We start from the raw sequence: 25,519 nt of genomic DNA on the forward strand, positions 1-25,519 counted from the left end.
GGTGGGGCCCTAAAAGACCAAAAAAAAAAAAAAGACAGGAAAAAAAGAGAGAAATGCTATGAATTGTCCCAGGAGAGGGCAGAGAGCTTTGGGAGGAGTTAGAAACTGAGGCTGTCTGCGAACGTGTTTGGAGACTTGAAAGCAAAGATTTCACCAGAGAGAGCTTCCTGGAGGATCTCAGTCAGAACCCACCAGGAACCTGGAATCCATGGTGTCAGTCCAACCTGACCTTGAACGCCAGCATGTCATTCACCCACTGGCGACTCTGGGTAAGTTTCCTCAGCCTCTCCAGCCCCTCTTGTGCCCTTATCTAGAAAAGGAGGTTAAGACTAGAATTCAGGAGTTACTGTCGTGGCTCAGTGGAAACGAATCTGACTAGTATCCATGAGGACACAGATTTGATCCCTGGCCTTGCCCCGCAGCTTAAGGATCTGGCATTGCCATGAGCTGTAGTGTAGATCACAGACTCAGCTCGGATCAGGCGTTGCTGTGGCTGTGGTGTAGACCTGCAACTGTAGCTCTGATTCAATCCCTAGCCTGGGAGTCTCCATATGCCATGGGTACGGCTCTAAAAAGATTAAAAAAAAAAAAAGAATATAATTCAGTTCTTAGGGTTACTGAAGACACAGAGATAATGTTCCATAATAAGAGGGGGAAAATTAAATTACGCACTTTAAAAACAGTCTTAAACAAAGATAAGTGAGGTCATTTTCTTGCGCGCTTAGCACAGTAACTACAACACAGTAAGTGTTCTCCAAAAATGACAGCTCCAAGAAAAGAAAAGGATATGGAAGCCCTCATTAAGGGCCCTGGAACAAGAAAGGGAGCTCTGCCCGGGTCCAGCTTCCAGGAAACTCTAATACTCTTGCCCAGAGCGCACTGATGTGGCCATTGGCCCTCACACAAGCAAGGATGATGCTTTTTGCAGACAGCAGGTCTTTCCTAAGCCTCCAGCAGCTTAAAGTGCTCCCTGGAAAGTCCTCGGCAAGGTCCTGAGAAATGAGGGAGATGGTGATGAAGGATGGGGCCAGTCAAGGGCGAACCTCATTTTTCCCATGCTGTGTTCCAGGATGTTCCCGAAAGTTAGAGGCTATTGGCCTTTGTTCTGTTCACCTGACTTTGAGACACCGGCCAGAGGGCTCAGGACACTGTGAGAACGTGGAAGGTCATTTGTTCGTCTTCATCTGGGGTGGCCACCGTGGTCCCCTTGTTCCAGCTGAAGGCAGCCCCAGAAAAAAGCAGAAAGGAGGAGGAGTTTGCTTTTGGTCTCCCTGCCTCCCTTTCCTGCACCCTCGCCCTCACAGGGCCCGTAACCTGGGCCCAGGCATCGAGGCTTTCTCAGATATGATTCTTTCTGACAGAGTGAAGAAACCAAAAGGTTTGGAATTAAGTATCTGAAGCTGAGCGCTCTCGCATCAGCTCTTTCATTTCTTGTCCCCAAAGCCCCAGTTTGCTCGAAATGGTAATACCAACCTCGAAGCCTAATAATTCCTTTATTACATTATAGTAGGAAGAGATGCTGGTTTGAATTGGGCAGCAGAGACCAAAAAAGATGCATTTCTGCCCCTGCAAGTGAAGTAACGCCTTTTCAACTGGATACAATTCTTTAACTGGCTCACTCCCTTTATTCTTCACCATCCTTCCCTTGAGAACATTCTGTGCCTGTTATTGCTAGACGCTGAGAATGAAAGGATAATTAAGACAGAGTCCCCGGCCTCATCAAGCCTACCACCTAAGGGAGTTTCTGTTGTGGTGCAGCAGAAACAAATCTGACTAAGAACCATGAGGTTGCAGGTTCAATCCCTGGCCTCGCTCAGTGGGTTAAGGAGCTGGCATTGCCGTGAGCTGTGGTGTAGGTCGCAGATGCAGCTCCTATCCTGTGTTGCTGTGACTGTGGCATAGGCTGTCAGCTGTAGCTCCAATTCGACCCCTAGCCTGGGAACCTCCATATGCTGAGGGTGCGGACTTAAAAAGCAAAAAAAAAAAAAAAAAAAAAAAAAAAAGAGGCTTATCACCTAAGGAAGGAGCCAGATAAATACAGAGATTTTAAAGCAAGGCAGTAATTGGGGTAGTATTTCAAGTGTGGCCAATGTTTATCACCAGGGAGGCTCAGCAATCTACCTACCCTAGAGAGTTCAGGGAAGACTTCCTGGAGGAGGAAGCGCCTGGCCTGTGTGAATGATTGCTTAGAGCGAAATAGGTAAAAGAGGCAGAAGGGAAAGGAAAGCAGGGGTGGGATGAGAGGAGGCAAAGGGGAGACAAGGAAGTGAGCAAGGAGAAAAGCACTTCCGTGTTGTTGCAGCACTGGGCGGGGGGTGGGGGGAGGAGGTGGTGAGATCACAAAAATTAGAGATTTCCTTGCACCCGGTAAACCTTCACCTAGAAAGAAAACTCCAAAACGCACCCCTCCTCCCTGGAGTCACCTCTGTATCCCATCCTTTATGGATCCCCAGGTACATTTAATTCATGGAGAAAATGGAAGAAAAAAGAAAACGTGATTGTCTAAATGTTCAAAGCCCCCTCCAGCCCCATCTCTCTCCCATTTTCTCTTTCTTTTGTGAGCACCAAACCCCCAATGGTAGGAAGCATTAGTCTAAAAATAGCCCCGCTCAAAGACCCGATTTTTTCTGAGTTTCATAAAACATCTGCTGAACAGTTTCCTATAACTGTTTTTGGCCATTAAATCAAAGCCGCGAGAAACAATGTTCTGCTTCTGCCTTGAAAGCAAAGACCCGCCATCAGGCCTTCCTCTCAGACCCCGACGACAATGGGGCCAGAAATAGCCGCCGGAGGCTTTGAAACACCTTAAGGCCTGCGTCCAAGCAGAGTCTTACTGGGGTCTTGTTTTTCTTTCTTTTTAAAGAGGCTGTTCCTCTCTCAAGAGCAGAAAAGAAACTCAGATAGGCAAAACCTCATGGGAGAGGTTACGGTCCCCCATGCAAATTGCCACCTGCAAGGGCAGGCTGGCGAGGTGCGTGCAGAGTCGGGCAAATATCTGGTACCAGGGTGTCAGGAACAGCCACGTGGGAAGCAGAGGGTGGGGCGGCAGTGTCTGACTGTGGGGGGTGCTTAGCTTGGTGTTCTGAGTATTTGCGGGGCTCCCACTTGTTCCTGTGGGAGTTTGCTGGTCCGGGGGAACACTCAGAGCCACAAGCTCTAAAGACCAAGCAGGCGCCATCCAGACCATGCTTTTAACTAGCCCAGGATCCTGGGCAAGACATCGCATCCCCTTGACCCCTGGGTCTTGTCACAATGGGGGGTGGGATGCAGGCCACCCTATCGTGAACAAACATTGATACCAAAGCTACTGGGCCTGGCCATCAGTGCAGATGGAGGAGGAGGAGGAGAAGGAGGATTAACGGGCTTACACAGTCTGGGAAGCTGCCCAGGGCCAGGTGGGCTCTGCCCAGCGCGGGGAGTCAGGGCCAGCACAGCTCTGCACTGGCGCGCAGCTGAGGGGCTGATCTGGGCAGAGCCAGCGTCGCCAGGCGGGCTGGGCACTGAGAGGTCAGAGCACAGAGCATGCGTATAAGACTCTGTCAGGGGCTGGGGGCATGGAGAGCCGGATCCTGTCCCCCAGGGGAAAAGAAGGCCAGGCGTGACTTCTCTCTTTAGGGCAGGCCTGCAGGCTGTGCAGCCCGCCTGAGGATCAGGCAAAAAACCCTCAAGGCAGCCTCTTGGTGTCAACAAGCAACCAGACAACAAGTGAGAAGACTTGTGACCCTGAGGTTCCAGGGTGTGGAGGGTTCATTCGTGGCGTGTGTCTGGTGGCCTCGAAGGGTGCAAGCTTTTGGCTTCAAGGTGTAATACTGCCTTAAAATGGGTGATACTGCTGTTGTCAGACCAGCTCAGACCAGAGATGGCCCCAGGTGTGGGTGGTGGGCAGGAGCAGGGGGTGAGTGTTGGAGGGGTGGTTAGAGGTGGTAAGTACCCCCCCCCATTCAGCTCTCTGTGTGTCCATGTGCGCCCTTCTCCGTCCACACAGAATGAGCTGGCCAGTTTGGTTAGACACTGGGTTCCACATTTCATGTCCACCATAATTTGTGATTGGATCAGAAGGTTCTGAAAGCTGATCCACGTAGTCTATGGGCACAGCTGGGTGGATGGATGCCTGCTGTGAGAGCAGAACCAGGATCACGAGCTGCTGTGTCCTTATCATGATTTGGGGTTGGTCCTGAGCACAGAACATAACAACAGATCATAGCCAAAGAAAAGCAGGGTTCATTTTCTTTTTTTCCTTCTTTCTCTTTCTTTCTTCTCTTGTACTTCCTCCCTCACTCCCTCCTTCCTTCTTTCCCCTCTCGCTCTCTGTCGTTCTCTCACTCTCTCTGTAGATGCCAACTGGCATCAGTAACACTCTGAGGAGAGTTTAATAAATATGACGCAGATTAATATTTTACCCCCAAAAATGAAACCGAAAGCCAGTTAAGGGGAAGAAACAATCCTACCACAGTTGTAAAACCCTCACAGAATCTACCTGAAAGCCCCAAATCCAGGAGATGCAACATCCAAACAAATGCTGTGAAGCAGCCAGCCTTCAGCTTTTTTTGTAAAATCATTTCTGCACGCTTGTCGTTTTCTGAGGCAAAATGCAAGGTCTATTTATAGATCTATATGTATCTGATAGAAGAAGCGACAGCACTGAATGGGCTGCTTCAGGGCTTGCCTGGTGCACATTAAGTGTGTGAGTGTGTGTGCACGAACACGTTCATGCGCGTGGACCAAGCTGGGAAGCAGTGATGAATAAGTTGGGCTGTGCTCACAGCTCCCGGGGCCCTGCCGCATCCTTCCAGGCCACCATGCCCTGGACCTGGGCTTGGTTCTCTGATGTGTTGCTGACAGGCAAAGTGAACCCGCTGCTAGTTAAACAGCTTGGAAGAGGAAAGGAGCTTCATGTCAAATGGGTTATACTGGTGGCATCCACATTGTTACTGGGGGGAAAAAGCCTCACGGCTAATATTTTTTTAGGGCCACACCCTTGTGTGTGAAGGTCCCTAGGTTACGGGTGGAATCTGAGCTGTATCTGTTGGCCTACACCACCGCCACAGCAACACCAGATCTGAGCCGCATCTGTGAACTACACCACAGCTCACGGCAACACCAGATCTTCAACCCACTGATCAAGGCCAGGGACTGAACCCATGTCCTCATGGATAATAGCTGGGCTCATTACCACTGAGTCACCACAGGAATTCCCATGGATAATCATTTTTAAAATGAGCCTATTGGAGTTCCCGTCATGGCGCAGTGGTTAATGAATCCGACTAGGAACCACGAGGTTTCGGGTTCCATCCCTGGCCTTGTTCAGTGGGTTAAGGATCCAGCGTTGCTGTGAGCTGTGGTGTAGGTTGCAGACGCAGCTCGGATCCTGAGTTGCTGTGGCTCTGGCGTAGGCCAGTGACTACAGCTCCGATTCAACCCCTAGCCTGGGAACCTCCATAGGCCGTGGGAGCAGCCCAAGAAATGGCAAAAAGACAAAAAAAAAAAAAAAAAAGCCTATTGCTTTGTTTTGTTTTTTGCTTTTTAGGGCCACACCCATGGGATATGGAGGCTCCCAGGCTATGGGTCAAATTGGAACTACAGCTGCCGACCTATGCCAGGGCCACAAGCAACTCGGGACCCGAGCCAGGTCTGAGACCTACACCACAGCTCACGGCAATGTCAGATCTTTAACCCACTGGGGAGGCCAGGGATCGAACCCACAACCTCATGGTTCCTAGTTGGATTTTTTTTTGGTCTTTTTGCCTTTTCCAGGGCAGCTCCCGCGGCATATGGAGGTTCCCAGGCTAGGGGTTGAATCAGAGCTGTAGTCACTGGCCTACGCCAGAGCCACAGCAACACGGGATCAGAGCCGCATCTGCAACCTGCGCCACAGCTCACAGCAACGCTGGATCCTTAACCCACTGAACAAGGCCAGGGATGGAACCCGAAACCTCGTGGTTCCTAGTCGGATTCGTTAACCACTGCACCACGACAGGAACTCTGGCCACGACTTCTAAACCTGGGCTCCCGTCCTTGTCCCAGCCCTACTGCCATTCCTGGGAAGCCCATCCTGAAGCAGGTGGTGTGGTGACTGCCACTCGCAAGGAGGCACGAGGACCGTCACTACCGTCCAGGGACCAGCCCCGGCCCCCTGGAGAAATGGTTCTGGAGGCTGCTGTGAGGTGAGTAGCTCTGGGTCTGGCCCGGGCACGGGGTGAGGGGCTCATCTTCCCCAGTCTTTCTGGGTCAGCAGGTCAGGACCTCTGCCCTTGGCCAGGGAGGGCAGCTCAGGTTCTCCCACTGGCTTCTCTAGTGCGCCCTGCTGTGTCCTCCCTGCTTTGCCTTCCTGTAGAGAAGAGCAGCAGATCCTTCTGGGACGCAGATGTGAGCATGACACCTGCTGTGGGCGGGAGGGACCAGGGACCGTTGGAGCCTCTCAGCTGTGCCCACGGTGGGCGTGAGTTAGGGGGCGAGAGCAGCTGCTCCTGCTGGGTGGTGGGATCAGGACGGGGGCGATCCCACAGTTGGAGGTGGCTCGGGTATGCTACACATGCCCTGCAGTAACCTCAACCTCCCAAGGCCATGTGCTCGGTTCCCAAGAGGTGGGACTACTAGCCCTTTGTCCCCTGGGAGGCCATGGGTTTGGTTGGGCTGAGAGGACAGCAGACAGTCATAGGACCTCACAGAGCTGGGCACCGGAGCCTCCAGAGTAGGTTTCTTGAGAAAGAAACCTTGGAGTTCCTATTGTGGCTCAGCAGTAATGAACCCGACTAGTATCCATGAGGGCTCGGATTCGATCCCTGGCCTTGCTCAGTGGGTTAAGGATTTGACGTTGCCATGAGCTGTGGTCGCAGACTTGGCCTGGATCCCACAGCTATAGTATAGATTGGTAGCTTCAGCTCCAATTTGATCCCACATCTGCTGCAAGTGTGGCCCTAAAAAGCAAAAAAAAAAAAAAAAAAAAAAAAAAAAGAGAGAGAGAGAGAGAAAGAGAGAGAAAACCCTAAATGCAGCATTCACTGTGACTGGGTAACCGGAGAAACCAGCCATGGACAGCCTCCCATACGGTGGGGGGGCAGCTGCCTGTACAGCACAACACTGGAGAAAAACACACATACACACTCATCAGTCCTAGGTTCGAGGTTAGCTCCTCCACCTGGTTCTGTGTCTGGGGACCAAATATGCAACCTCCCTGAGCCTCATATCAAATAAGATAACACAAAAAATATTCTACCAAAGTGTATCAAGCATCCACGCTCCATAGGCCTGTGCCCAGAATAAGGAATACCGCAAAAAACAAAGCCAACACCCTATCAAGGGGTCACAGCTGCAGAAACAGGGACACAAACAAGTGAGAAGACAAACGAATGTGAACGTACGGGTTGTGACAATGGGCCCTGAAGGAGGGCCCTGGCAGAAAGCACTGGGGGTGGGGGCAAGGGACCCTGCTCTATTGGCAATGGACCCTTAGGAAGTGGCATTCAGGCCACGACGTGCAGAGAGAAGAGACCAGCTTCTAAAAGCAGCAACGCTCCACCCTCTACAGAGCACCTGTGATGTGTCACCAGGCTCTCTTGTCCGGCCATAGCCTGAAAGGAAGAGAGGCAGTGACCAGGGACTTCAGGAACAGTTGCTGTGAGCACTCAGAGCAAGACAGAGTGGCGATGGGATGGGTGGGCTGGGGGCCCAGGGTGGGGGGCACCCTTCCAAGTACAGGCATCAGCACAGCCGATTGCGGAGGGGATGCTGGGCAAAGACTGGAGGAAGGTGAGGAAAGACAATCCCCCTTCTTCACTACTTCATGGCCAGCAGCAGGGGCAGGGCTGGGAAGCGGGGAGGGGGCGGGGCGGGGTTCCTAGCAGGACACAGGGTTCCTGGGGGTGGCAATTCAGGGGACATGAAGCAGCAGGGCACTGGAGAGAGCTCGAGATTGGAGCCGACAGGACCTGTTGGGAGAAACAGAAGCGTTAAGCCTGACTCCGAGGATCTCAGCCTCAGACCAGGAAGCAGGGAGAAACTGTGTGGGGAGACCCAGTGTCCAGCTGTGGCCTCAGGAATTCTGAGATGTCTGTCATGTGTTTCATGTGTGTTTGGAATCAGAGGGACTTTGGGCTGAAGCTATCAACCTGAGGTTGCCAGTTCTAGATGCTTCTGAAGTCATGAGACTGGCTGGGTTCACCAAGGAGGAGAAGAGAAAGAAAAGGAGGGCCTGGGGACTGCCCCCCAAAGTCCAGAGGAGGCTCGGATGGGCTGAGTGGAGACCAATGAGGTGGGGGGGGCCTGGGGGGAGGCCAAGGGAGGAAAGCATGGCAAGGAGGGAGGGAGGGTGTCCCACAGCACTGGGCTGGAGAAAGAAAAGGACTAGAAGCAACATTCCTCTTTCAGAATCACCTGAAGGGGCATCCAAAGCCCCCTTCCTTAAATAGCTCCTCATTCTTTTTTTTTTTTTTTTTCTGTCTGTCTGTTGTCCTTTATAGGGCCACACCCCAGGCATATGGAGGTTCCCAGGCTAGGGGTCTAATCAGAGCTGTAGCCAGTGGTCTACGCCAGAACCACAGCAATGCCAGATTCGAGCCGCGTCTGCAACCCACACCACAGCTCAGGCAATGCCAGATCCTTAACCCACTGAGGGAGGCCAGGGATCGAACCTGCAACCTCATGGTTCCTCATCGGATTCGTTTCCACTGTGCCACAACGGGAACTCCAATAGCTCCTTATTCTTAGTGGCACCCTCTCCCCACTCCACCCCTGCCTGACACTCCAGCCCAGAAGCCCCAGGTGCAGAACGACAAGGCAGGACACTGTGTGGAGGGCACCCCTGATGAAGGTCTGTTTCCAAAACTGCAGCCAGGCTTGGCAGACTTACAAGTTCACGAATGTACAGAGAAGGGTGGCAGAAAGTGGAACAAAGCCCAAGGGATGGCAGGAGCATTTTGATAGGAACAGCGGGGTGAGCGGAGGCTGAAAACCGCCCTCCACGTTCCCTCTTCCCAAACATCAATTTCCTCTGATGCCCAAGCACCTCTTAGCAAAAGGCAGGGGATGGTGAACAAAGCCTGGCTTTAGCATCGGGACTGCAGTGTGTGAGGTCAGAGAGGCGTGGAGGGAGTGCGCAGGGCAGGGTCATCTGAAGCCCCGGGAGCAAACTTCCGGCCCGCTCTGGGCTGTTTATGGATAGGAAGGTGGCCGGCTGGGGCAGAGAGAAGAAAGTCAAAGCCATAGTCTGCTTGCAGCTGATAAGTGATTCTACAAGACAAGCAGAAGGAGTCCAGACGGAGATCTAAGAAGATCCAGATGCTGGCGCAGTGGCCAGTTCCTGAGGTATGACCGATCCTGGGGAGAGGGGCCAGGCTGTGCCTGACCAGCTCAGACACAGCCCCCCAGGCAGGGGAGGGGACCTTGTCTGTAACCTGATCTCCCCAGGTCCTGGCTGCTTCTTCCCTGCACCTCCAAAGGCATGGTCCAGGGTCCGTATACTTTGCAGAATCAAACCTGAGGGGTTCAGTATGTGCTTAATGACTGAAATGAGAAGTGTGCGTCGGGCATCGGGCCAGGTGCTCTAGATCCCTTAATAGGTTCCATCCCCACGTCCAGTCTATGATGTCATTACTAGTCTGTCTTCCTTTGGCAAATGAGAAAATGAGACTCAGAAAGATGAAGTAAATTTCCCAAGGTTGCACAGCTAATAAACGGCCACCCTGGGGTTCACAACCAACCCGTGCTATTTCCATGGTGCCCCTAGTTTTGCTAAACTTAGCCAGCCATGGAGCCTCACTTCCTTGATAGTCAGGGGAGAAAGCCCACTCAAACCGTACATGCACTTTTCCTGCTCTGAACGTTTTCGGCATCAAGAAGGAAAGGGAGAGAGCGTTTAACAAAGCTAGGTACCACTTACCAAAAAGCATCGTCCAGATGTTTCTGGGTCCTCTCATAGCTGCCTCCTCCCTTCTCCAGAGAAAGCCTAGTAAATTGCCTAGTTCCTTCTCCCGTGAGTTCAACAGAACAAAGACGAGAGGACAAAAGCGGGGAATGATGAAGTGACAGGCACAGAACTGTGGCAAATCAGTTTGACCCATATCAAAAAGGCGATAATTGAAACAAGATCTTTGCACGTGCCTGGAAGAGATGAGCTGCCCTGGGAGAGAGGCTCCCCTTCCTCTCTTGTCATCCTGCAGGACTGCGGGACAGAAATACCGGGGGAGGGGGAGAGCAAGAGAAGAGAAAGGATCAGAGCAACGGAGAGTGAGGGGAGAGAGAGACAGACAGAGAGAGGGAGATGAAGCGGGGGAGGAGGGATGGACAGACAGACAGAGACAGAGAGAGGGATATGGAGACAGAGAGAGACAGACAGACAGACAGACAGAGACAGGGAGAGAGAGAGACAGGCCAAGAGAGGGAGAGAGACAGAGACAGAGAGAGGGAGATGGAAAAAGAGAGGGAGAAAGAGGGAGGGAGAGAGAGGGAGAAAGAGAGACAGAAAGACAGAGAGAGACAGACAGAGAGGGAAGGAGACAGAGATGGGGAGAGGGAGAGAGAGAGACAGACAGAGACACAGAGGGATGGAAAGAGACAGAAGGAGAGAGACAGAGACAGAGAGACAGACAGATAGACAAACAGACAGAGAGAGAGAAAGAGACGGAGGGAGAGGAAAAAAAGATCCAGCACCGAGCTCACTCACTTGGTTACATTTTGGTCTCTTCTGACCTTCCAAGCCTATGAGACGGAGGGATCTGGGGGGACGACCCAGAACCTGGGACTCTAGGTCTCTCAATGGAAAAAGCCAAGTGAAAAAGAAAAAGAAAGCGTCTGGGTTTTCAAAGCTCTTGACACGTAGGAACCAAAGTTTGACAAAAACCACAGAGAAAGAACTCAGAAAGCAGAAAGTCGGGATGTGGATAAATGAAAGGGGGATCAGAGATGAGCTAAAAAAGGAAAATCCAGGCAACTGTATTCATTCAGTATCTTGGGATAGACCGTGAGGGAAGATAATATAAGAAAGGGAATGTAGTAGTTCCTGCTGTGGCACAGCGGTAAGGAACCTGACTAGTATCCATGAGGATGTGGGTTCGATCCCTGGCCTTGCTCAGTGGGTTAAGGATCTGGTGTTGCCGTGACTTGTGTTGTAGGTGGCAGACGCAACTTGGATCTGTCATCGCCGTGGCTGTGGTGTAGGCCGGCAGCTATAGCTCCAATTCGACCCCTAGCCTAGGAACTTCCATATGCTTCAGGTGTGGCCCTAAAAAGACCAGAAAAAAAAAAAAGAAAGAAAAGGAATTGTGTATGAATATGTACATCATATACGTAATATATTATATATATATATATATATATATATGCATGTGTGACTGAGTCACTTTGCTATACTGCAAAAATTGGCACAACATTGTAAACCAACTATACTCAATAAAAATTACAAACAAATAACAAAGAAAGAAAGGTCATTGAAAAACAGAACAATCACTGGGGTGGAATTGGGGACATGAGATGAACCTGGTCACCTTAAACTTAGCCTCTCCTGACCTTCAGGTCCAAAGCAGGCACCATACAGTTTGCTATCCTGAAGCCTGTTGTACCTTCCTGGCCCTAAAATCCATCTGTCATCTGTGGTTTGGTGACCTCTTTGGGGTTCTGAGTTCTCAGATAGACTATGAGCCTGGTGAGGACAGGAGAGGTGGTGGGTGCTCAGTAAATACTGGTTGGCTGGCTGGCTGGCTGGATGGATGGGTGGATGGAAGGAGAGATGCAAGAATGCACCATCGAGCTTTTGTGCCACACTTGCTGCAAAGAGCCTCCCGAAGAGCCAGGAGACAGAAAGGAAACCGGTCCAGAGATGCGACGGGCAGGATTGGCAGAAGCATCGTCTTTTTTGTGTCGGTTCATCGGCTAGCCTCCAGTCTGTGCGGATGGGCAGGGGATGGGGAGGGAGCTTTGCCATGGATATTAGAGAAGTGGAGAATTTGAGCCAGAGCCAGGCTTTTTGTCAAAAGGAATGAGAGCAAATGCAGGAGGGCAAGGAATGTCCTCTCTGAGCTGACTTTTGGCTCAACACAAAGCAGAAGGCAAAATCCTGTGTTTGGAAGGCAGAATCTTTGGGTCCTGGACCCACCAGGCCCTAACTCCCAAGTCAAATCCAAAGCACATCTTCCGTAGTTTCTCAACAAAGTGCTTCTGCTCTGAGCCAGACACTGTGTGTTCTCAGAGTTAGGAACAAAGCAGAGAATAACAGCAGCCAGGATCCTGTCCAACTGGTGCAAATGGCCACTGGGGGAAAGTGTGTAAACAAGGAGCCAAGCATGTGACTGAATGAGTGATAAGTGCCCCGGAGGAAAAGCATAGGATGCTCAGAGAGCCTGCATCAGGGGGTCTGACCCAGTCAGGGAACATGCCCCCCAGGAAGTCACCCCCCCTCAGCGTCCCCTGGGAAGTGAAGGATGAGTAGGAATATCCCAGCCAAAGACGGTGGGAACAGAGTTCAAGTGGGAAGGCCCTGGTTGACCTGGCCTGTCCCAGCAACACAGAGACTGGGATGGCTCCAGGGAGCCCACTAAGAATGTGCCCAAAACTAATCCAAAGCAATAGACTTGTAAACATGTCAAGCCAGACCTGAACCCCCTTGAGACGGTGGCTCAGGAACAAGGCAAGTCAGCCTAAGAGGCCCACTGCGCCTGATGAGAAGTGGGGCAGCACAGGGAACTGAGCTGTACGGAGCCAGAGGCCCAAGGGCCTCTGAGTGAGCGGCCAGGAGCAGCGTGTGGCACCAGGGGATGGGGCCAGGGCCGGGGCCAGGCATCAGGATAAGCTGTGTATAAACAAATACTAGCTGTGCCTTGCAGACTGGAGACATGGAAAGATTCCAAAGAATCCTTAGGCTGAAATCCTTAGGGGGATCCTGGAGAAAGCAGCAGAGAAGGTTAGACTTGGGAACCAAAGGATGGGCAAAGCTGGGAGAGCTTGAAAGCATGGAGAGGGTCTGGGGGGGTGGTGGGATGGAAGGAGGTCTACACCCCAGTGGGGGAGGGAAGCCTGACCAGACAGAGTGATGGGTCAGAACAAAAGGGGACCTGGTGAGGAGGGCAGAGGATTTCCATGAGGGGCCAAGGGAGCCACAGCAGGTGGGCAAGAAGTTACCAAGTCCCAGAGGTGGCATCTGGTATAACCAGAAATCCGGTTGCTCCTTGTATTCCTAGATGCAGAGCCTGAATGACCAGAAGGATGGTAGTAACACCGGGGGGGGGGGGGGGGGGGGCGGCACTTTAATTGGGGACATTTTACATTTTAGCAAGGACAATTTCCACCTAACAGTTACTAGCTGCCAAACTTTTTTTTGAGTGGCCAAAAAAGTTCTCAGGAAGAAACCTAATACATACAATAGATTAAAGGGAGCTGCACTAGATGGAAACTAGGCAGGCCACCAGCCCTAGCCCCTCAGCACCCGACCTCCCAGCCCTCAGCTTCTGAGGGCGCCTCTGACCAACCGTGGTACCCACTGCTGGAGGCAGCTGAAGATGCTGACCAAACTCGGGTGAGAGATTAGTCAGAGGGGAAGATTCCGGGTCCCCAGCACAGAACTGGTAACTAAAGATATTTCAGACATTGCTGCGGAAGATAAAGCCAGTGCTCTTTCCATTTAGAGACAAAGGGAGCAGAGGTGACCCTGAGTCAAGTGTCCATCCTGTGTCGCCGTTTCAAATGTAACCTCACGCCCGTCTTCCCTCCGGGACTCTCCTTCCTCCGCCCTCTCCTCTGATTCAAGGCTCTGACTCCATCTCTCCCCCTCCTTGTGTGGTCTCCTGCCGGACTGATCCCTCCTCCCCCTTCTCCTCTTTCTCACCTCCCCCCTCCCCCCCGCCCAGCTCCACTGGCACCCCTCCCCTCTCCCATCCCCTCCAAAACCACCCTCATCCCTCCCTGGGGTCTTTTTGGTCATGGTTTATTTTTAGCCCCTCTGCCATCCTGAGGATATGAACAATATTCCTGAGTCATGGTTTTGCAAGGAAGCAGGGGCAGACAGCTCCCTCCTCTGATCACTTATCAACCTCTAGCCAGACCAGCAGGGGTGAGAGCTTACTTCGCTGGTTCCTTTTCTGCATGGAACCCCCAGCACAGCCTCTTAGAGAAGCAGCTGCTTCTGCTGGTCCCAGGAAAGCATCCTGAGCTAAACTCACTAGATTCGTGTTGCATTGTCCAAGAGCCAGTTTCAGGAAAAGGAGCCGATCTGCTGCCTATGGGACTGAAAGCAAAGCAAACTGTTCAGAAAGGAAGAAGGTGAAATTCATTCTAAAGAGTCCTGGACTTCCGTGCTGGCCTAGTGGTTAAGGATAAGACATTGTCACTGCTGTGGCTTGGGTTCAATCCCTGTCTCGGAACTTCCACATGCCTCGGGTGCCACCCCTCCCAAAAAAGAGCCCTGAATTGGAATCCAGAGACATGGGTTTTAGAGCTCTGTGTAGCTTGTCAATTCTACTCAACAAGTATCTACAGAATCCCCTTTCTGTGCAAATCGAGATCTGGGTTCTGGTTTCTCATGGGTAAAGAGACAGTTATTCTTGATTCTAAGAAGGGCTTCTATCTATTACGGATCAGTTTCCATATGCAACATATGAGACTTTCAGAGACACCCTGTCATCATTCACAGGGAGAAACTGAATCTGAAAGGGTAAAAGAGCCAAACAGCAGCAAGTTAGGGTTTAAAAAAATCACAGCACTGGCATTCCCCTCGTGGCTCAGTGGTTAACGAACCCAACTAGGATCTACGAGGACGCGGGGTCGATCCCTGGCCTTGTTCAGGGAGTCAAGGATCTGGTGTTGCCATGAGCTGTGGTGCCTCGGACGTGCCTCGGATCCCAGGTTGCTGTGGCTGTGGCGCAGGGCCGGCTACAGCTCTGATTCGACCCCTAGCCTAGGAACCTCCATATGCCGCGGGTGTGGCTCTACAAAATAATTATGAAAGCCAAAAAAATAATAATAATTAAAAAATCACAGCATTGTAGGAATTCCCTCTGTGACATAGTGGGTGAAGGATGTGGTGTTGCTGCAGCTGTGGCATAGGTGGCAGCTGTTGTTCGGATTTGATCTCTGGCCCCAGAACTTCCATGTGCTTTGGGTACAGCCAAAAAAAAAAAAAAAAATAAATAAATAAATAAATAAATAAATAGAAAATGGCTGCGATATCATCCAAATCCCAGCCACCTCCACCTCCCACTCTGCCTCCCTGGGCCTCTCCCAGCCCCAAGCTTTACCTGTCCTAGGGCAGAAGAATCAAAACCAGGTTAGAAGTGTATTCACTTGCCAGGAACTCAGGTTGGCAGCAGGAAGTTAAGGGTGTCAGGAGTTCATAGTGATTAGGGATTAGGAAATCCTTTGCCCTCCAGACAATAACCGATCAGACTTCGAGTTTGGCTGGCAGTGGGGCCAGGCCCCCAGGTCAGGGACAACCGGTTAAATGTCTAAACACATCACATCACATCCCCTGCTGGGTGATATCCCCAAACAGAGAGGGACGCTGGGATGCTTTTCACCCAATTCTACAACCCAAACATCTGTCATGGTGCCATAGAGTGTCACATGTGACAAGATTATTAATTATAACGGTCGAGCATTAAGCCTTGGAGACCTAGCTTCTCCCCAACCATTTCCTTCTACATTCTCTTTCTCTTTTTTTCTTTTTTCTTTTTTTTTCCTTTTGGCTACACAGCATGTGGGAGTTCCCGGCCAGGGATCGAACCTGAACCATAGCGGTGACCTGAGCCACAGCAGGGACAACATCAGGTCTTTAACCCACTGAGCCACCAGGGAACTCCTACATCCTCTCTATTTCTCTCTGGGTGTCTCTCCTTTTCTTTCCTCCGTTCCCTTCAACCCAACACACATGTACCTCTGGCTGCAGCTTGAGCATCTCGGCTTGCCTTTTAGAGTTTTGGGATTTCCCCACAGAAAAGAGAAAAGGCTGTGTAAATCACAGGGCCGGGTGAGAGGTGGGAAGGAGAAGCAAGTCCTGAATCCACTCTGTGACTAGTTTCTTCCAGATGGACACAAAAAAATCCCAGGGGTGTTGCTCTAAGAGGGGCTGATTTGCTGACCCTGATACAAGTCCTAGGGCCCAGCTGATCCCTGTAGGATATTAGTCACTCTATAAAACCTCCAGGCCAGTTTCCCAGGCTGTGGGGGCCTATAGGCAATTTCCCATAGGGTCTCAGAGCCTGAGAACCTATGCATTGCCCTGCTTGGCGGTGGGTTCATGTTGCATCAGACATGATTCTCTCTTAAAATATGACTTAGCCAATGTCCCCAAACAAAAGGGAAAACTTTCTCAACTTCTCTCACAGAGGAGTGGTGGGACCCACCCGGGGAACCCTCTTCCTGGCCACAAAGCACACACGAGAGCCGGGAGGCGTCTGGAGTCATCTACGCAGGCTTGTTTCCAAGATGACACACGGGGGTCGGGGAGCGGAGTGTGTATGTTGGAGGGGCGTGGGGTGGGGTTGGAGGAGAGCACCGGGTGGGCAGAGATGGCCCTGGAGCAGAAGAGGTGGCAGGAGAAAGCCGGGGCATTGGTGTGGGAGGTGTCTGCTCCCCAGGATATCTCTCAGAGGACCCCGGGGACGGGAACAGTCCTTGGAGATGACCCAGCACGAATCCCGCCCACAACATCCCTTTCTTGGGCTCCTTGGGTCTTGGCTTAAACTCTTCCCTTTCTGCCCCTGGCAACCAGTGTCATCTCTGGAGTCCTGTCCGTGTTACAACGTCACCTTGCAGCTGGTAATCCCATGGAGGGGAGGTGGAAGAGGTAGCTTGTCGGCGTTATTTAGGCCAGCGCTCAGACCTATAGTGGCTTATTCCCACGGAAAGGAGATCCGATTTAGGAGAGGGAGAGTGAGCGGAATGAAGAGGATTGGAAGGCGAGAGGGAGGAGGAAGAGGAGGGAACCTGGGCCGGGGGGGAGGACCACGCCAGGTACCCACGCATGGGCTGGACCTCGTCATCCGACCCACGCGGAGGAACCCAGGCCCAGGCTCGTCTCACGCGGAGGGTTCCCTCTTGACCTGAATGTAGTCCCACGTGCCCCCTGGCTGACTCCCTGGGGTTGACTCCCTGGAGTTGACTCCCGTTGCTTGCTTTCTACGCCTCTTGATCACCCACAACCTGCGTCTTCCTGTGCATGGCTTGATCTTTCCCCAAAATAATACGAACAGCTTTAGGATTTGGAAGTTCAAAGCATTCTTCCTAAAAAGTGATACTGATACCTGAGTTTAGAGGATTTTCATTCTTGATGATGAAATATGAATGTAACCCTTTGGCTCTGAGGCTGCAGGACCAACCGCAGAACAGACCAGCACAAATGGGTTCCGTGATCTGAGGCCTTGTCCTCTATTCCACCTGCTGAACCAGCGGGTCTCCAAGCCCTGGGAGGGTCCCTGCCTCCCACCACTGTGTCTTCCTCCCGGTGTCACCCAGGAAGCCCACATCGGACAGGGAAGCTGGGGGCGAGGGCAGGGAGAAAAACCCAGGCATCTGAAAGAGGATGATAACACGGCTAACTTGCCAAGTTTTACACTTTCTGCGCGCTACTGAGATCTAAACCTCTGGGTTTGGGGCTGACTTAACACTGGCCTGGGGTGACTTCCTGTTTTTCAAGAAAAGAGATGCGTAGTCACTCAGAGAGTGTTCTGGGCGCCAGTCAGCTTTGACAAAAGTCTTCTCCAGACACCAGCAGAACCCGGCTGGAGAGAAAGAATCAGACCTGGACAAGAAAGTTTTGAAGCCAGGTGGGCTGTGCTTCCAGAAGGGTGGAGGCCAGGCAGGGTCAGCCTCTGCCCGCCCAGGTCGCCTTTTCTGGGCACCGAACAAAGAAAGTGGTTCTGAAAGAGGGTGACAGAGGCACATGCTCCCTGCTGGGAGCTGGCTTCCTTGCTGCTTGTTCTCCATTTAATCACAGAGAAGGGTCCTGAGCAGGGGTTGGGGGGCCAAAGTGCACTGTGGGGTCAGCAGGGCAATGGCCCTCCTGGACTTTCTGGACTAGACCCAGATTCTTTTTCTTTCTTTCTTTCTTTCTTTCTTTCTTTCTTTCTTTCTTTCTTTCTTTCTTTCTTTCTTTCTTTTTTTGGTCTTTTTAGGGCTGCACCTGTGGCATATGGGGGTTCCCAGGCTATGGATCCAATCGGAGCTGTAGCTGCCGGCCTACACCACAGCCACAGCAACTCGGGATCCGAGCTGCACCTGTGACCTACACCACAGCTCACGGCAATGCCGGATCCTTAACCCACTGAGCAAGGCCAGGGATCCAACCCACGACCTCATGAATGCTAGTCAGATTCATTTCCATGGAGCCATGACAGGAACTCCACAAGACCCTGTTTCAATTTGCCATCTGAATGTGTCCGTAAACCTAGGGTCAGACCGCAGGTCCCACTGGCAGAGCGGAGGGAGGTCACCATGACCTTGGGAAGCACTGGTGGGTCAGCTTGGACCAGGCTCGGGGTCAGGCCTTCCTGATGGCTCTGCAGAGAATAGCATGGGTTCCACAGGTGCCCCCGACTCTGCATACTCCTGAACAGCAGCCGCTGTCACCACCTGATGCCATGACATGGAGGTCCTGCCCTGAAGCACGGCACAGCCTTCACTCAGTGTGGTTAAAGAAGTGGGTCTGGGTAGGAATCTATTACTCACCCCTCCCGAGCCTACGCTCCTGAGAACAGGGCATAGTTCTGTACCTCCTAGTGCCTTGTATACAGTAGGCACTCTAATGAGCAGGTGCTGACTGAGTCTCATGGATTCTCTCTCTGGAAGGAGAGGCGAGGAAATAAAGAACAGGATACAAGTGGGAGGGAGTTGCGCTGAGTCCTTCCAAAAGCGGATCCACCAGACCCTTTACTCTTCGCCCTGCTCAGCATCCTTAGAGGGGTCCCATCTGGCCCCAGCCCCAGCTCACTACAGGCCACCGTGGTCCCTTTCCCCTCCGGCTTCCACTTTCTTCTAATACTCTGTTCTCATAATTCTTTTCATCCTGCATTCCAAATTACCTGGTCTCCACCGAGGACCCAAGCATTAAACACCATGATCCACCAGACCCACTCCTGCTGACCACAGGTTAGAGGTATAAGACCCTGGCTTTCTTTGACCAGGAAGGCACAACAGATTCGGGGTGGGATAAGAACTAAGAGGGGAAAGGTGTAAATGTCCTCCTGATTTTTTTTTTTTTTTTTCTTTTTAAGGGTTGAATGGGAGCTGCAGCTGCCAGCCTCCGCCACAGCTACGGCAATGCATGATCCAAGCCACGTCTGCGACCTACATGACAGCTCATGGCAACACCAGATCTTTAACCCACTGAGTGAGGCTAGGGATTGAACCTGCATCCTTATGGATACTAGTTGGGTTCGTGACCCAGTGAGCCACAATGGGAACTCCCTTCCTCATCTTTCTTCTGATGCTTAACTGTGGGAGCGTTTTCTGATGAAGCTGTTTTGCACTTAGCGACCACCCTGAGGATCACATGCTCGTCTTTCCATTTCTGTGCAGAAAGGTCAAGGGCTCATCAGGTGTTGGGAGACCCAATCTGGGGCCCAGGTCCTTGTAGCCCTGAAGTCGCCGTGCAGGTGCTAAGGGGCAGGACAAAAAAAAAAAAAAAAGGCCCAGGCTTTGGGGTCAGAGAGACCTGAGCAGGAACAAGACCTTTGCCAACGGTGTGACCTTGGAAAGGAATTTAAACTCAATAGGTTGAAACTCAACTAAGCATCAACTGATCTCATGTGAAAATGCAAAAAACAGCATCTAACCACCGGGGTGGGTGTGATACTTCAGGGAGATAGCAAACAGAAGGTGCCTGGTCGTCGTCTAGGCATGGAAGATATTTGATAAGGCAAAAATCAGCACATCAATCGTTCTTTTTTTTTTTTTTTTTTTTGGTACAGTGCCAGGTACCAGAGGCAGCTCAGCAGAGATTTCAAAGATAATTTTATTAGCTACCTAGAAAGGGAAAAGAGGGAGAGGAAGACAAAGAGGAAAAGGAAGAATTAGGAGCAGTTAGGGAGTTCCCATCGTGGCTCAATGGTGAATGCACCTGACTAGTATCCATGAGGACACGAGTTTGATCCCTGGCTTGGTCAGTGGGTTAAAGATCTGGCATTGCTGTGAGCTGTGGTGTAGGTTGGAGATGCACCTCGGATCCTGAGTTGCTGTGGCTCTAGCTTAGGGCCGGCTACAGCTCCGATCCCTAGCCTGGAAACCTCCATACGACCCATGTGGCCCTAAAAAGACAAAAGACGAAAAAAAAAAAGAAAGAAAGAAAGAAAGAAAGGAATTAAGAGCAGTTAGCAGTCTATCTGGGTTGAAACAGTAAGGATGGTAGTGGGCCAGAAGCTTTGTGGTGGAAGGTGGAAATTGGGAGCCCCAAGGTGAGGCTGTAAAGTGTGTGTCTGAAAAAGGGGGAGCATCTCTGTGGGGGATGGGCTCACGGCCTGAAAACCGAGGTGGGTCTTTATCACCGAGCAAGAATCCAGCAAGCAAAGGAAAGGGCATTTCAGGCAGAAGGGAATCACAAGTGCCCAGTGAGATGGCTGGTCTGGGGTGGCCTGCATTGTGCAGAGCAGGGGGGGAAGCCATGGGAAATGGGACAGAGAAGGCTGGCAGGGCTGCCCTGTGAGGGGCCCAGCTTGCTGAAGCCGTGGGCTTTGATCCAAGACTTCAGAGGTTTCCAGCAGGGGGATGGGGGAGACCGGGCCAGATCTGCTTCCGAAAGATGGCTCAGGTGGGGAGCGTGGGGTCCCAGGGGGAGGGTAAGTGGGAGCAGAGAGAGGAGGCGGCCTCTCCAAATAGGAAAGACACCGCAGGTCCATGGCTACATGTGGTCAAGGAGGACAACCTTCAAAGGCAAAGGTGGGCCTCAGACTCCTGCAGTTTCCAAGGCCACTTGGGTTTCTTGGTGTCTGTTTCTCCTGCCCACCTATCTCTGCCTGCCAGCTGCTTTCTAATCCCAGAAATAAAGGTGAATAATCCAAAGGAAAAGGCCCCCAAACCAATGGGAATATTTATTTTAAGTAGACTGACGTCTGTAGGAAAGAGAAAAAAAAAAATCTACCAGGTCTTGAATGGGGAAGCCATGACATTCGCACGGCCAGGCCATTGTGTAAAGAGAAAAATTCCTCAAGATTGTGTTTGTCCAAGAAATCAGACAGTTTACGGTCCTTGAGTCAAAACACTCAAAGATTGGAAGCCAGAGTTTCCTGGGCTGAACCCAGTTACTAAATAAAATGAAAAGGAAAGAGCAATTAGATGCTGTGGATTGTTGTGAGGCGGGTGGGGTTGGTTCCAAGGCTTGAATCCAGCAGATGCAACCCAAGAAATTCACATTTGCTAGGCCCCCTCCCCAACCCAACTGGCGCTGCTGGTGCTGCCCCTGAGCCACAGTGAGACCTTCTGGGTCTGGAGAGGCCCTGGGGCCCCGTGGAGGCTGTGAGCCTGGCCAGGTCTTACACGTCAGCCAAGCTCATGGCAGAGATCAAAAGAAATTCACCATCTTCCTGCTATTTTGAGTAACAGTTTTTTCTAGTGTCCTGCAAAGAATGCCCCCCAGGAAGAGGGCCTGCCCTCTTCCATCCTTCCTGAAATGTTGGGAGGGCCAGGGGTGGGGAATGTGGTCACCTACGGGGGAAGGAGATTAACCAGGAAAGAAAAATGGGGACCGAGAGAGCAGGATGACAGACGGCTGCCCCATAAAAATCCAAGGCTGTGCCCCCCTTTCGTGTCCCCTGGGCCTGCACACCCATGAGCTCAGGGGCCACTAGTAGACACAGGCTGTGAGGAGAGAACTCTCTGTAGCATGAACCCCTCCCCAGGCTGAACCCTAAAAGAAGAGAGGGACCAGGATGAGGAGAGAGAGCCACTTGACACTGTAACACCCCTTCCCCACTCCCAGTCACTGGCCACGAGCTGTTTGTCATCAGGAAGAATCCAGCTGCCTCCTGCCTGAGGATCAAAAAACAGCAGCCCTCCTGGCCTGGCTCTCTGGGTTTGGGGTTACCCAGTGACCCTGGATGCTCTCCTGATGGCCCCCACATGACCACAGCTCAGTGGCCTTCAGAGGGCCTGCTTTCTGGATTGGGGTCACCGATGGAGCCACAGGCATTCGCCGCCTGAAAGTTCACCAGGATGAAGTTGTAAGGGTTGCATTTGACCAGCGCTCCGGAATTGAGGATAAGGTATAGCTGGACGTTCCAAGCAATGACAGATTCAGAAGGAGGCGTGAAATTTCCTCCTAAAGGTGAGGAGCACAAACATTTCATAAACAAATGAAAGAGGAAAAACTGCAGCCGAAGCCTGTCAACTATAAACTGTATCGCTGTTTGTTTCAAAAAAGCAGATGAATTTTTTTTTTTTTTTTGTCTTTTTAGCTATTTCTTGGGCCGCTCCTGCAGCATATGGAGGTTCCCAGGCTAGGGGTTGAATCAGAGCTGTAGCCACCGGCCTATGCCAGAGCCACAGCAAAGCAGGATCCGAGCCACATCTGCAACCTACACCACAGCTCACGGCAACGCCGGATCCTTAACCCACTGAGTAAGGCCAGGGATCGAACCCGCAACCTCATGGTTCCTAGTCGGATTCGTCCACGACGGGAACTCCCTCAAAAAAGCAGATGAATTTGACTTGCTTTTTAAAAAGTAAAGGGCTAGACTTTTTTTGCCCTCTAAAGTCCTTTTTAAAGAGGGCTCCATTTCTGCGACTGCCCCTTCCAAGAACAGGATTCCTTGTTTTCTGAGGGCAAGTCTGATTCTCTGTGTCCCTGAGGAGTGTTTAATGGTCACCGACACCGCAGGGCAGAAAACAGAAGGGGCTGCCAGACCTCACTGAGGCCATCTAGGGCTGGGGTGGGGGTGGGGCGGTTTCATTCATTCCTATTCAGCTCCCGGCTCCACCTTTCTTGGTGGAGCCCTGCTGATGCGGGCAGGTGTGGAGAGCAGGGTCACTCTGAAAGGATGTAGACAGCCTGGATCTGAACATGGCTCAATTCACTGAGGTGGTCTCGGAACCCCAACCCCCCCCTCCCCCCCGCGTAACTGCTCAGTACCAGGCTCCCCCAGAGGATCAGCGCCTTGTGCCTTCTGTGTCTTGGTCCCTGAACCTTCTTCTTCCGCTTCCCAACCCTCGATTTTTTTCAGCAAAGGAACTGTAAACTAGAATCACCCAAAGAAAGACATTGGGGATACGTTCTCCATCCCATATGGAAGCGTTTGCATTTTGTAGAGCGAAAGAAGTCTGGCCAGAGCTGCAGGAGATGGACGTGAACATGAAGCCAGGAAGGCTGGGACCAGAATGGGGGCCCAGGGAAACCCGCCTTCTGAATGTCCCCAGACTCCACCAGATTGGCCCTGATGGTTCTGCTGGAAGTGAGGGCCTTCGGATGAAGGGGAACTTTGTTGGATGAGAGGAGGCATGAGTTGGAGGCGGGGCAGAGGGAGACGGAGCCAAAAGATCTTATCAGCACAGTCCTGGGAGGTCCTGCGAAAAGGGAGGAGAGAGAGCCAGCCAATGAAGGGAGTCCATCCTCAGTTCAGATATGGTCTTTGAAAGACCCCTGGACTTAAATCAAAGGAGCTAGAACCTCCAGGAAACCCCTTTGGCCACTGAGTGGCATCCAGTCACCTAACCCCCTCTCTACCCTGTGACACAGGGATGATCACAAGAGATCGTTGGCAGAGATGAAATGGGGAATGCACCTGAAGTTGCCTCCATCCAGAGATGGTCAGAAGATGCTTGCCCCGTGGTTGGAAGCATTTTCTTTAGCCCTCTTCTACACTTGCTGATGCCTGGGCGGAGGGAGAAGGAGGCATCATCAGAGTGCACCTTTTATGGAATAAAAGAGTGGTCGTGGGGCCTTTGACAGTCCTCGAGAGGCTGACCCCAGAGGCCGGCATCCAGGTCAGGTCGGGGAGCGGGAGAGTGGACCTGGCTTAGCCCCAGGTGGACAAGGCCAGGGCTCCAAGCACCCAGACACTTGAGCTTTCCAGGGAAGCCCCCCAGTTTGGCACATCAGATTTGGCAAATAAGCCAAGGGAAAATCAGTGCTAATTATTTTCCAGGACTCCCATTCTCTCTGATGTGTTAGATCCCTGTTAGCCTCCACCAGGGGCAAACGTTTATCTTGTTCTCTCAGTGGTGAGCTGGGCTAAGACACGGTCCCTGACAAAGTTAAGGCTGTGTGTGTATTTTAAAGTAGCTTTAATGTGTTCTTTTTAAAGTACTTAGAGCAAAGAAATAACACACATTGCAATAACCTTGACTTCTGAAAAATCCTCTCCTTCCTACAGGGGAGCAATTTTGGTTTTTTAGGAACTTATTTGTTATCAAGACAAAAGTCTTAGCAGTTGGGATTTCAGCCTTCAAGTTTTCCTTTTCCTTTCCTCGTGTGTAATTTCAAACCCTTCGGAGGACCCTTGGCCTGGACTTGGTGAATGCGGCTCAATGGTGCCCCCTAAAGGCCAACAGGAAGGAGTGCAGCAAACGAGGACAAGGCAAGGAACCTGGAGGAACCAGCCCAGAAGGGTCAGGGTCTCAGCCCAAAGGCAGAATCAGTAAAACCAAGTCGCTCCATTTCTCCCTCATTCTGACGCCACTTCCCTGGCCCTGTGTGTGCCCACGCAGTCACAAAAGACTGGGCTTTGGCGTAAAACAGGCCTTGGATTGAATTCCAGCAAAGACAAGTCACTTTACCTCTCTGACTCTGTTTCCCGTTCTGTATGACATGGATGCAAAGTAGTTGGATTGCTGGCCATGCCGCAGGCTCCATTCCAAGTGTTTGGCATGTCTTAAGCCATGTCTTAATCCTCACAAAACCCCTCTGATTTCTATGCTATTATTATCCACTTTATACAAATGAGAAAACGAAGGCCCAGAGTTAGAAACCTTCACAGCCCATCACTGGCAGAACCAGGGTGGCATCCTGGTGGTGTGGTCAGGGGGGGCCAGGACTCAACCATACCTCCCATCTCCCCCAGACTTCCTGGCACACCCTGGCCCCCCCCTTTGCTTCCAGGACTGGGAAGGAAAACATAAACCTTCACTCTGGGCCTGGCACAGGGTAAATGCTCAATACCTAAGAGCTGTCATCAGGTTCTCATTCTTGGCTGACCATTTTGACTTCTCTGTGCCTCAGTTTCTTCATCTGGAGAATGGGTCTGTGGAAACACCCTACCAGGCACCTTCAAGGGCACATTTTGTGCTAACCTAAGAAACTCATAGAATCGACTAGTCAAAGCAGTCAGTTCACCTCTCAGGTCATCTCCTGATCAATGACGAGAAGCAGTTGGTGATCCTCAAGAACCAACACCTTGGCTTCGGTGACATTTAAGCCATTTCTGTTGACCTTGGAGAGAGAGACGGTGCCTCGAGGATTGCAGGTGTGAAAGCCAAGACCCTCCCTGAGCTCTTCCTTCAGTCTGGCCCTTGCTGAGGGTTCCGGGAGCCTTTGTTACAGGAAGGCTGTGATGAGGAAACGGGCTGGGAGGCAGAGGGTGGTCTGTGGGCTGACCAGTCGTCCAACCCCCCC

The 25,519-nt window shown here is 51.7% G+C and overlaps 2 long non-coding RNA genes across 2 annotated transcripts; one reads left to right on the forward strand and one right to left on the reverse strand.

Annotated features, from left to right (window-relative positions):
* Nucleotides 1–776: 776 nt before the first annotated feature.
* Nucleotides 777–10,200, reverse strand: LOC146399922 (uncharacterized). Its single transcript, XR_014816751.1, has 3 exons — nt 9,878–10,200; nt 1,114–1,216; nt 777–992 (listed from the first exon to the last, which is right to left on the reverse strand). It is a non-coding gene; the product is annotated as an uncharacterized LOC146399922 (long non-coding RNA).
* LOC146399923 (uncharacterized) lies at nt 8,972–24,264 on the forward strand. Its single transcript, XR_014816750.1, has 2 exons — nt 8,972–9,303; nt 19,194–24,264. It is a non-coding gene; the product is annotated as an uncharacterized LOC146399923 (long non-coding RNA).
* The last annotated feature ends 1,255 nt before the right edge of the window (nt 24,265–25,519 follow it).

Source organism: Sus scrofa, chromosome 9 (assembly GCF_054392235.1).
Source record: "Sus scrofa isolate SSC_HxYL_T2T_F1_AM1 chromosome 9, Sscrofa_HxYL_maternal_Yorkshire_Landrace_v2.0, whole genome shotgun sequence".
NCBI classification, from domain to species: domain Eukaryota; kingdom Metazoa; phylum Chordata; class Mammalia; order Artiodactyla; family Suidae; genus Sus; species Sus scrofa.